Source organism: Eurosta solidaginis, chromosome 1 (assembly GCF_040869045.1).
Source record: "Eurosta solidaginis isolate ZX-2024a chromosome 1, ASM4086904v1, whole genome shotgun sequence".
NCBI lineage: Eukaryota > Metazoa > Arthropoda > Insecta > Diptera > Tephritidae > Eurosta > Eurosta solidaginis.
The window spans coordinates 91,095,330-91,108,591 of record NC_090319.1 but is presented as its reverse complement, the minus strand read 5'-3'; the positions used below and the strand labels follow the sequence as shown (position 1 = coordinate 91,108,591).

Sequence of the window (13,262 nt, the reverse complement as noted above, 5' to 3'; positions counted from 1 at the left end):
CTTAAGGCGTTATCATTTGCCATTCTTTCTTTGTTTTCTAAAAAATTATTTAAATTAAAGTTTCACCACTCTTTTCTTGCTCCAATTTTTCCAAAATTTTCATTATTTCATCACACTCATCAGGAGATAACTCTGGGGTACAACACGGTATTAAAACAGGACCATTTTCTTCAGGCTCAAAACCTTCAATAATTTTATTTATTTCATTATCAAATTCCTCAGGAGTAAATTCAAAATTATCACTAAAATCTGGCCTATTTGTCATTTTAAATTATCAATTTCAGATTTAATTTGATTTATTTATTTTTTCCTACATAATTTAGGACATTTCAAAATATCATGTTCCCCACCACAATAATAACAATATTTTAGCCTGAAATAATTAGGCTTATTTTGAACATTTCCCTTTCTTTCAAATATTCAACATTTTTACTAATATAAGTATCAAGTTTTTCTTACTCTATAATCCTTCTTATTATATAGCCGTAACACATTTATTATGGATCGCTGGATAGTCCTTTCTCTTCCTTGTAACTTTATCAATTCTCTGGATCACTTTCACTATGATGTCCGTTTTGGACACTGACTGGTGGAGCCGATACCAGAGGTGGCATAGGGAAGCATATGTAGCGATGCCGGTGCCAATCCCTTTGTTGTCACAATTCAGTGCAATAAAAATCCCCACACCTCTGACACGTTCTTATCGCATTTCTTCCGCACAGGACACACCTTCCATTAACACTTTCCATTTAGAAATTGATTTTTTATTAAATTTGTTGAATACAACTGGGATATATTTCCCTTTTTTATTTTTTTTACTTGTCCATCCTAAGGACTAAGATAATTTTTTATCTAGCGAAGCTCAAGCTTTCCATTCAGAAATTTATTCTTTATCAAAAAAATTTTTTTTTTTTTTTTAATACAACAGGGATACTTTTTATCCTTTTTTATGAACTAGGATAATTTTTTATCCTTTTTTTGTTCTTTTCCTTAATGTCAAAAACTCACTTGTCCTTTATAAGGACAGGGATACTTTTTTATCCTCTTTTTCTTTTTAACTTGGACTAGGATACTTTTGCATCCTTTTTCTTTTTGTCCATTTTTATTAAAAGCTCAACTGAACACTCGCGTTACTTTTCGTGCCTTACGACGTTGGGCGCCAATTAAGGTTGTGGCCTTTGGCTCAACCTTTTAAAAAATATTTTTTATTTTAGGCCTTGAGGCCGAGTTTATCCAAGTATGATGACGGTTACTCAAAAACTAAAAACTTTATTTGCATTTTGCTCTTATTTATAGGATTACAATACTTGCTTACATTCTAATTTCATCATATTGTGAAATACCTTGGCCTTGAAATAAAGATATCAATTTCTATTTGATGGAAAATTCCATCAAGACTCTAGTTAAGCTACATCTGAATCGATGCGCCAGTATTCGATCAAGTAAACAAATCAGGATACTTTGTATTCTTACAATAACAAATATGAATTATAAAACTATTTTTGGGTAGCTTGAATCATTGATTCAAGATCAAATTGTTTACCATTTGCAGCTGCAATAACAAAGAGGCGAGCTTGTGCTTACTTAAGAAGCGATTTCAGTTCGCAGCATGAATTGATTGGAAAGATCAATTTTGTTTACAGTTATGGTAAGGTTTGTGTGGAGGCTGCCGGTAACTTGCACACTAACACTAAACATGGAAGCTACCGCATTTCTTATGTCCATAGAACCTCCTTCGGGCAAATCCTCTATGCATGGTTCCGTATCTGAGGCAATGCATGCATCTTATGCCTCAGACACCAGCAATTGGCATTTGGATAGAATGAAAAATCTACTAACTGCATCAGATCTAACACATGCTGCCAACGATTTGGATGAGAGACGCAAACAAATAAGGGAAGAATATAGAAAGCGTATGAAAGCTGCACCGAAGACGCTAGTACAAAAGAATACAGAAAAGAAAGATGCCATAGAACGGCAGCTGGAGGAGAGTGATCAAAAATTACAAGATTTGCTAAAATTTGGAGCAGAGCTAGTATCCAATATGAAAATGGCCAACGAGAAACGTGAACAATTGCGACGTGAGCATGAACGTGAATGCGTACATTTATTGCAGAAAGATTTAGAAAAGGAATCCATAGAGTCAATTGCACGTTTTAATGAAATATCAGCTAAATGGTCAGATTTGGAAGAGTTCAAAGAACCGATGGCATTATTCGAACATTTAGAAGAGCAAAAAGAAAAAGTGGCAGCATTAATGGCGAGCAAAGATAGTCTAATTGAACAGTGTCATAAGGAGACCGATCGTATAAATTAAAAATACTATGCGCATCAAATGGCTCAATCAAACGATGTGCGATGTTTGGTCGAACGTAATGATCGCTAGATCGATGTGATCAAAGCAGCATATAAAAATCATTTGGATATATTGGAGAATACCATTAACGAAGAACGTCGGACAATTGTGCTCACATAGGCTTATAAATGGAAAAAGTTCTATGATGAAATGGCTGAGAGTGAAAGGACGAAATTTGATATGGTCAAACAAAAGGAAGAAGAAAAGAGCATTGCAGCGTTAAAACTAAAAATTTCTACCGTCAATAAACAACATCATACCAAGTTGCAACGCTCATCGGCCGATTTACAAAAGTTGCACGAGAGCAAAAGTGAGCTAGCAATGAAGGCGCACCAATTTCGTGCGAATAATAAACGCAAATTCGATCTCGTGTGGGAAATCAATTTTAATGAGTTGAAAGATGTAATCACAAAAATCTACGAAATCGATCGTATTTTACACGAACAACAGTTGGCTGTGCCATGGTCTAAGCCTGACCTTGATATGACCGACATAAATGAGATTTCAAGAAACCTCTTGTGTGGTGTGGTGGGCTCGTGACAAAACGACAAGCCCAGCAAGCTAACGGGCTACGCCCATGTTCAAGCCATTGTCAATGGCTTGTTGTTTGTACTCTCTCTCCCTCGTTTAATTGACGAACGTCATGTCTTTGTCGGGTATGTTGATCATCCACATTAGGTGGGTTTAGTGCGTCCAGCTGAATTCGTATTTGTCTGCCAATATACATTTCTGCTGGGGTATTCCCGCTCTTCAATGGCGTTGCTCGGTAGCGAAAAAGTATTTCTCTCACCTTTTTCCGCATAGGACGATGGTCCTTTGCCATACATTTAAGGCGTTGTTTTAAGGTTTGGACATTACGTTCAGCTATCCCGTCTGTAGCCGGATGACCGGGAGCTATGAACTTTTGGAAAATGCCACAGTTTGAACAGAATAATTTGAATTCGTCGCTGGTGAATATTGTGGCGTTGTCGGATACAATTACATACGAATAGCCACGTCTCGCATATAAGTTAAGTAGCATTTCGATTGTTATGCTGGATGTTGGTGCCACATTTGTTAACCCAATTTCGGCCCACTTAGATTTAGTGTCTATCACGACCAATTAATAATAACCTTGAAAGGGACCTACGTAATCGATATGGATTCTCTGCCAGTTTTGTTCTGGTTCCTCTAATGTGTGTAATTTTACCTTAGGAGGACAGGCTCTAACCGCGCAACATGCGATACATTCTTTGGCTAGTTGTTCGATGTCCTTGTCGATCGATTTCCAAAACACGTACCTACGAGCTAGTTGTTTCATTTTTGATATGCCCGTGTGGGTTTGGTGGAGTTCTTCTAAAACAAGTTGTTGCAAACTTGCCGGTATTACGACGCGTTGACCTCTGAAGATAGTCCCGTTGTTGAATGTAACCATGGTGTTTTCTACTCGTTTGTTTTGGAGACTTTTCAAAACTGCCGTGAGCTCTGTATCCTTCGCAGTTTCTAATTTAAGCGTTTTGTAGTTAAGTTTTAGCGTTGAAATTTGTTGTATAGTTGATTCACAGACCTAGTTAATTTCTTCGTTAATAATAGTGTCTGCTCGATGTGGCGAACATACTGGTGCTCGTGACAAACAATCCGCGTTCGCGCTATCGATCCCTCGTTTGTAAATTCGATAATCGAATCCTGAGAGAAAAACTGCATAACTTTGAAGGCGTTAAAACGTCATTTGTGGTAATTGTGCATTTTGATTAAAAATTCGTACTAATGGTTGGTTATCTGTAACGAGTATAAATTGTCTTCCAAACAAATATTGATAAAATGGTCTACAGAAAATATGATAGCCAATGTTTCTCGATCAATTTGAGAATAATTTCGTTCGGACATGGTCAATGATCTTGATGTAAACGAAATTGGTCGTTCCTGGCCGTCTATTATATGAGATTATACACCTGCAATTCCAGGTGGACAAGCATCGCACGCTAGCTGAAGTTAATAAGCAGGATTATATGGTACGAGTACATGATCGATTACTATTTCAGCTTTGATGTTATCGAACGATTTATTACATTGGATTGACCATTTGAATTTAGCATTTTTCTTCGTTAGGTTACGCAGAGGTGCTGTAATTGTTGAACAATTTGGAATAAAGCGGGCGTAGTAAGTTACCATAGCCAGAAACTGTCTGACGTCATTAACCGATTTCGGCTTAGGCAGATCTACGATAGCTGAGGTTTTACTCTTTGATTTTAAAATTTGATTGTGCTTGATTATATGACCAAGGAACTCAATTTCTTCTTGAAAAAATGTGCATTTATCTTTGTTAAGGTGTAGGTCAAACTTTTGTAGTTGATGTAAATATTTTAATAAATTTTCTTTACATTCTAGTTTGGTTGCCCCGTGAACTATAATGTCGTCGAAGTATGCTTCTGTTTTGGGAACATCGTGGAGTATTTGATTGATTATTCGATTGAATTCGGATGGTGCCGTCTTAATACCGAAGGATAAGCGATTAAATTTGTATGTTCCGCGGTGTATCGATATGGTTTGAATTATACTCGAATCTTCATCGACTGGTATATGTAAATAAGCCTTATATAAGTCTAACCTACAAAAATACCTTGAACCACACACGCAATTGAATATGTCCTCTGTTTTCCTTATCGGACTGTGCGCGTATACTAGACGCTCATTTACTCCACTTTGTAATCGACACATAAGCGTATGCCTCCGCCTACTTTCGGTATAACTACCAACGGAGACCCCCACTGATTTCAGTTTTCGAAATTATTCCTGCATTTTCTAACGCGTCCAGCTCGTGGTTTACTTTTTCAATTAAGGCATAGGGAACCTCACGATCACGGTTGAATATGGGTTTGACTCCATTTCTTAACTTAAGCTACACTGTATATTGTTTAACACAACCAACTTTACTTTCAAAAATTGTTCTAAATTGATTAGTCAATAAGTTGATAACATCTACATCGCTTGAATTATTTATTGAATGTAATGAGTTGATTTCGTTCAAATTTATCTTGAACTTCCTAATCCAATTACGACCTAGGAGCGCTGTATACTCTTCTGGCACGATATATACTTCATCTGTTATCGCATTACCTTTATATTCCCCTTGTACCACAATTTCCCCATCGGGGACAAAAATATCTTTTGTATAAGACCGAAATGCCATATTTGCTGACAGTAAGCGTACATTAATATGTAAATTAGAAAATATATCTCTTGGCAAGAATGTGTAGCCTGACCCTGTGTCGATTTCAAATTCTATAGGTTTGCCTTCGATTTTAACTGTGACAAAGAACCTATCTAAATTCTGTGTACTAGTTCGGTTAAAATCTTGGATAATTTTGATCGCAAAACTTCGTTTTGAAACATATCAATTCGATTGGTTGATCCAGCGTTTGACTTATTATTCATACGTGATTTTATACAAACTTTAGCCACATGGCCAGTTTTGCTACATTCAAAACATTTGAGGTTATGACGTGTGCTAATGCATTTTTTTACGTAATGATCATTTTTGCCTCACCTTAAGCACAGCCCATCAATACCTAATATTTTGTAATCTATACTATTTTTGCTTTGATTCGATTTTTTTGAAGGGAAGTTGTTTTTATATCTGTGTTTTTCTTTCTTACCCGAAACTTTATTGATTTCACCAGATGTTGGTTGATCTGATTTTTGTGAGAGTTCTGCATTCGAATTCGCAATCACCAATGTCCGTTCGCAAAGCTGCGACGTAGTCTGCTATTGATTGATTTTCGTCTTGATATTTCGATAAAAATTGATGTTGTGCGACTAGAACATTCTGTTGTGGCGATAAATATCCTTGAAGTTGTGTGACCAGTTCATTGTATTCCAGGTCACTCGGACATTTAGGAAAAACCAGGGTCATGGAAATGTTAAATCTTTTGGCGCCAATTGAGTTGAGTAAAAGGTTGCACAATATTTGTTGTTTGTGTGCACGTTCTTCATTTTGGTATAATTTTCAAATCGTTGTCTGTAATTCCGGAACGATTCCTTTGTGGCGTCAAATGTTTCGAAATTAGGAACAAGTGCTGTATTGGAGCTTAGATTTATGCTTGCAGTTCCACTTGAACCTGTTACTGCGTTGCTGGTCATTGTTTCCAGAATTTTCTATTGAATCGCCATGAAATCCGCAAACTGCTTGGCATCCATTTTGTTAATTTGATGTTTTTCACCTCGTCGCCAACTTTGTTGTGAATTATTCTTATTATGTGCAATTCAGTCTTTATTAAATATTATACTTTTCATATTAACTAATTTAACATAATTATACAGATTATAGAAATAGATAGCACATGTGTATCGTATAAAAAGATGAACAAGTAAGTGAATAATGACAGCTAGAATTTCAGTGTGCTGCCAACTATCGATATATGTATGTATATAGAGTTGCCATACTACATTTATGTTACAATAATATATATATATATATATGTTACGTATTGATACTTATCTGCAGCCTCTAGGCATGGACTGGACCCATAACCTATTAAATTGTATATATAATTCAACCAAAGCAAAGCCACTCTCCAGTGTATAATCCTGTCCAGCAATCTGAAGATTCCAGTCCAACAACAACAACAGCTTCAGCAGCATCTCCAATAGAAAAACTGTCCTATGATAGCAACACTTTAATATGAAACAGCAATCTCTTCTATTTATTTATTCTGATTCTGATCAGGTCAATTTCCGTGTACACCTTTTGTGCAAAAACATTTAAATAAAAACAACAAACTATTTAATTCTCGATTTTTAGAATATTTAATTTTGCTTTTTCTTTTCAACTTTTATTTCAACGCTTGTCACACCGACGTTACAAAATGAAGAAAGATCAATGTTAACTTTTACAGAGTATACAAAACTTAACATTAGTAATATGATGAGTATTGCAATTTGCTCATGAAAAAACTAGAACATACTAGAAGCTATGCATGCTTGCCAGGTATCTTCAATTCTTAACATCCCATACATGAGTTGCCAACAATTTAATATACTGAGTACGGCTTGTATTGTTGAATCCTCAATTTAATATACTGAAGTCAACTAACTCAGTTAGCTTAAAGAAAATAACTGCCTTCTTTATTATATATTTATTATATATTTTTATAGACATTGAATGAGTGGCGTGATCCAATTCTATTTATTATTAGAATTTGATTCCTCTTTAAAATATAAATCACCTGTTGCCTCCTGTAACTTTATTTACCTCAAATTCATGTCATTTGATTATTATGAATGTAATCATTTGGTCTTCATTCCATTTGATTATGTGGAGTTATGTATGTAGTTACCTGACCAACTGACTCCGCATGAGCGGGTTTAATATTTGGTCAATTGACTCCATATAAATATGAACGTGGTTTATTAGGGTGTTACGTTACTTTCAACCTTATTAAAATATTGGAGTTATTGATGTTATTTTTATGGGGATATTCCTTGGTTATTGGACATTGTTGGGTTTTGGACGTTGGAGGTAGGTAAATGTGTAACTATATGATTACACTGCTTTTAAAAACTCGGGTTGTTAACTTTAATCTTTTAGATTTTGTACTATATTTACCTTTATTAAAATAGCTCCCAACGTATCGTGCAAAAATTTATCAACGATAGCTAGCGTAGAAAATTGAGCAGCTGATGCGATAGTGTTGGTATGGTAATACCACTATAGACGATAAACGCTAACCATCGCGTTTCACACGCTGTTGATATGATCCCTCGGCAAGCAACCTTAAAGTGCGACAAACCTTCAAAATATTTGGAATGGATGCCCTGTTTTTACGGGCACGCAAACTGTCCGTTAAGACATACATGAAAGCTTCTTTTGAAAGACGGAATTACTCTGAAATCCAATTTTTTTAATTAATATAAAAGTTGTCAAGTACTTACAGTTAGAATGGAAGCATATCTCAATTTCCTTCTGTTTATGGCCTCTATGCGAGTTTCGTCAATTTGTTCATTTGAGTTTATATAAAAGGCAACAGAGGTTGCAGAAAACATTTTATTATTACAGCTTTTAAAAAGTTGCCACTTTTACATACAAGACAATTGAATGCCCAGTATTTTTGGGTGTAAGACAGTCGGTAGCGTAATGCCATCGACGTAGATGATTTGCCGTGTCCATGTTGCAAATAAGGTTGCCGTTAATTTGGTCGGTAACGATGCTAGGTTTCGCGAGACAACAACAGTTGAGAGATCAGGGAGTTAGTTGTTTATTTTATAACATAGCTCATTGATGGGTGCGCCAGGACCGGTGGCCATTATCATGCAGTCATCACGATCGGCGTAGGATACCATGGTGACTCCTTCTGGTAGTAAAGGAAGTTTTGTTATGTAAAGTTGAACAGAGCCTGGGATAGGGCACCTCCTTGTGGTACCCCTTGTTTAATTCTTCTGGATTAAGATGTTTGGTTCCTGAATTGCACCGATGCTTGCCGACCAGACAGATAATTTGCGGTCCACCTTTTGAGACTTGAAGGGAGGGAGGACCCTTCCAAGTCTTGAAGTAACGTGCCATGGTTGCCTGCATCAAAAGCTCTTCATAAGTCTAGAGCTATGAGTACTGTTCTATGGTGGGGTTTTTGATTCATTCCGCAATTCATCTGCGTTTTGGTGGCGTTTAGCGCGGTGGTGCTATGTAGTTTTCGAAAACCATGCTGATGATTAGCAAGACGCAAGTTTACATTGAAATAGGGGAGCAGAGTGGCTCCAAGTGTATTGGCTACTGGCGATAGGAGAGATATCGGACGATAAGAATCGCTTAAGACAGCTAGTTTCCCAGGCTGTAATAGCGGAACCACCCTGGCCATTTTCCATTTTTCGGGGATGACGAAGGTGGACAGGGACAGGTTGAAAACATGCGTTAGGTAATTAAATCCCTCTTTGCAAAAGTTTTGTAATCATCGGCATGTATATGCCGTCGGAGCCTACTGCTTTAGATGATTTAGCGTCAACGATGGCATCTTCAATCTCGTTGGCGGTGATGGTAATTGGGGACGCGCTGGGTTAATGCTTGTGTACGCGTCTTTTGGCTCGCCGTCTGGCTTTGCCAACCATATAATGCATTACATATTGTCGGCAGAAAGCGATCGCCCCGCGCATTTTTTCGAATCTAACAGCACTTTATCGCCAAATACGATTGATATTTTGTCGTTGTGCTTAGTTGGGTTAAATAGGGACCTTACGGTAGACCATGGCTAACCCACCCCAGCAGAGAGGTTACAATTCTTAGTTGCTCCTCCCATTTGTGGTTATTCGCAAGCTGTCTGATGCGTTGGTTAATGGCCCTTATTTGGGGGTCGCCAGAGTCGTGCTGTCTTATAAGCCAACGTTCTCCCGCTAGAGTTGCGGTATCTGCTTGAAAGTGTGGCCGGATTTTCGGAATTCTTCCGACGGGAATAAAACGAGCCGACGTGGATTTTTCTTTTTTATAAAATTTAAAATTTTAATTATCAAAGTTAGAAAATAAAATACTATTTTTGGTCTTCCTTTTTTTAAATTCAAATACATTTATAAAACTTTCAAAAATTATTGTAAATTGTAGTAGGGGTATGTTACACCATGATATTTACTAAACATATATTGAAAAATAAATGCCATCAAAATTAAATGATATGAAAGCAAATATTCACTGCAAATCATCTGCTTAGAGTGAAAGCCTGCAAAGTACCATTTTTCACAAATGACTTTTTGATGCAGTTTGATAGAGTAGAAGCTAAAGCATCTACCTGGGATAACAAGAACATCATCAACTTTATAATGAGTTCCTGTGCTTTCAATGAAAATAACAGACACTTTTTTGCCTGCCACGTAAAATTTTTGTATATCGGTTAGCAGGTTTGCACTCTAGGCCGAAGAAATATTGAAACCCGTGGGAAGTGTTACTGCGTCCTTCCTTGAATAGGATGAGATGATAAAAAGTTTTTTAGTTTTAGCTACTCGAATTTCAAGCCTCCACAAACCCCTTCTTACAATGCCGTTCTCCTCCTCATCCACTGTTTCAGGCGGGCAACAACTACCATCGTGCATTTTAAGGAAGTTGTGCAACACGACGGTAGCCTTCACTATTTTTTAGGCGGATTCAGGACTCATATTCAATGGCCCTGAAAAACGGCCAGCCAAAATACCAAATGCGTTTTCAATTATGCGACGACCACGAGACAGGCGCTGGTTGTAATTCAATCGCTCTCGAACTAGGTTTGTTCCTAAATTAAATAAACATATAAGCTGAAGGGGAAATTGCAATTAGTTCTACAAACCTTGATATGGCTTCATTAGAAACGGTTTCAAAGCAAACGCATTATCGCCCACAAAATAGTGTGGAAAACTGACAAATGTACCTGGAAGCATTTCATTTTCAGGCAAGTCCAGCTTTCCCCCATAAAAGTCTTTACCAAACCCAGAATTCCATAGGACTTCGCCAACGCTTTGGGAACCGTATGCGTCAATGTCGATGCAGGCAAACGTATAGTTCGCGTCACAAACTGCAAGCAGAACTATAGAAAAGTTCCCTATTATAATTAAAGAATTGTGAGCCTGAATTTGATGGGAAAAATATGTTTATGTGTTTGCCATCGATTGCTCCAACGCAATTTGGTAAATCCCACATTGCAAACAGTCCATGGGAATTCGTTTCCACTCATCTTTTTGTGGTACGGATAAAAAAAATGGGTCCCAGTACTTCCCATAGCGCTTCACATGTTTCTCCAACAATGTTCTTCATAGTAGAAAGTGCGATTTTGAAAGCGGATGCATGGAATGCTTTGCTTCCACCATGAGCCAAGTAACTAATATAAAACGCGCATTATTACATATAGAAATCCTATATTTATTAGGCACACATTTTACCTAAGGGTAAAGTAAAGCCGTCATTCAGCAGAAATGGACGGCCGATTTGAATGCTTTACACACGTTTCTCTCGTATTAAATAGCAAAAACTCGAATTTTCACTTATCCATTCCTTTATTGTTTCTGAACTCCTCAAGAAAAGGAAAACGATTTTCGAAAAAGCCATGGATACTACGACCTCTCAGAGCTGGCCGCACCCACCACCTACGATTGCCGTGTATATTCATGGCTTCTTCCATTTTTTATTTAATTATAACACTTATGCAAAGTTTTCTTTTAGATAAACAAATTTACACATTTGGCGAAAATAAACATCAGCTGACTTTTGTTTACAAATACTGTCGGCGGCGAACGATTTAAATTGTTACATTAAAACATTTATTTATTTTAAGGAAAGAGTACAATTAATAAAAGACATTTTACATATTGTTTGACTGCGTATATGCGTGTTGTATATGACGGGTTGTTGTGTGGTTGTCACGTTTGGTTGTTGTTGTTTCAAAATTGGTGTCTTGCCCGCTGCACTGACAACGATCAATATTGTACTGAAAATTGCCGCTTACATGACATACAGTTTGGGGCTTTGTCTTTCGTCAAGTTACAGTGATGCCATCCTGACAAATACTTCATCTTGCATCATTGATTGTGGCAATGTTATTGTCACGCATAAGCTTGTGTTAAACGCATCTATGTATATGAAAAATGTCATTGGGCCGCGGCTTTTAATTTGCGTACCTACTTAGTATCAAAACTGACATTACGGGAGCTGGAGTGTTTGATGGATGCCTTAGCTCTGAAATACATTTATACTAACTTAAATTTGAAACAATTAGCATTTTTAATAAGAAATCTCGTTGATAGGACCATTGAATAAAAACAGCTGGGTACGTATATCTGTGACGTATCTACAAAAAAGTTTCTGGACAGAGGTATGCCTGCCCATAATGGTTTATGCAAAACCTAATAACCGTACCGTTGGTTCATTGTTCTATGCTTGCATCGACAGGCTAGTACATGTTAGGCTGACATAAGCAAGCATAGTTCAGATACATGAAATGGTGCATTAACTTTCCCCTTTTGCTGCTGCCTGCTGCTGCTTAGGAGCCCTTTCCTACACACTTTTTGGCTCCTATTGTCGGGTTCTGGGGCGGGACTTTACTACTGCCCTTGCTTGCTGATAACGATATAGACACAATCAGAACTATTACTCTATCTGTTTACAAAATTTATAATTTGCTTTTAAATAAAACAAAAATGTTTAAACAACCTAAACTTATTTTTTTTTTATTTTTAAACCGAAGTTGAATTCTCTTGCTTTGCTGAGCGCTGTTATTTTTGTGTACTGAGCACAACGTTAATGCTTCAATCCCTGCTAGATTAACATGGAGGATCTGTGACGATGTATACCCTAATGGAGTAAGTTTTTAAACTAAAAATTTTGGTTTTTTTATTTTATAAATCAAACAATGAATAGTATTATTTTTTATCCAACATTTACATATAAACATAAACGTTTATAAGAAAACAAAAACAAACAACAAGAAGTTATCAAAGAAAGTATATGGTATATAAAACATATTCCTACTTATGTATAAATTAATGGCATTGTATTTGCCAATATAACGCTGCCTCCTGCAACACTGATGTTGTTCAGTTTTTCCTCTTTGCTTTGCGCAAAACCCATATTAACTACATTCTGTCCTCATTTGCTAAGTTAACAGCTGCTTTTTCATTTTGTCTGTTGTTATTCCAACGATAAGGTGAAGCTCCGCTTTTCTCTGCCTCGCTTGCACCCTCCTTCCACAACATTTTTTTCGTGACATTACTTCAGTAATTCTTTTTTTGAATCATTCAGAGTTTCTTTCTGTTTTGCCTGCCTCTGTTCATATTCTAATATTCTTAGCTTCTTTTCCCGGGAACATATGTATATTGAGGTACCTGGGATGTACTCCATGATTTGCGTACTTAGTACCAAAACTAAAACTCTGGAAGCTGGAGTGTTTGATCTATGTCTTAGCTCTGAATTGTATGTATATAT

At 36.8% G+C, this 13,262-nt stretch overlaps 1 protein-coding gene and 1 pseudogene across 3 annotated transcripts in view; both read left to right on the top strand.

The window, feature by feature from the left end:
• Nucleotides 1–13,262, top strand: part of RhoGAP93B (MyTH4 and RhoGAP_KIAA1688 domain-containing protein RhoGAP93B) — a 422,769-nt gene that overhangs the window by 307,973 nt on the left and 101,534 nt on the right. The gene's annotated exons all lie outside the window — the stretch shown is intronic.
• Nucleotides 1,646–2,896, top strand: LOC137237234 (dynein regulatory complex protein 1 homolog; annotated as a pseudogene).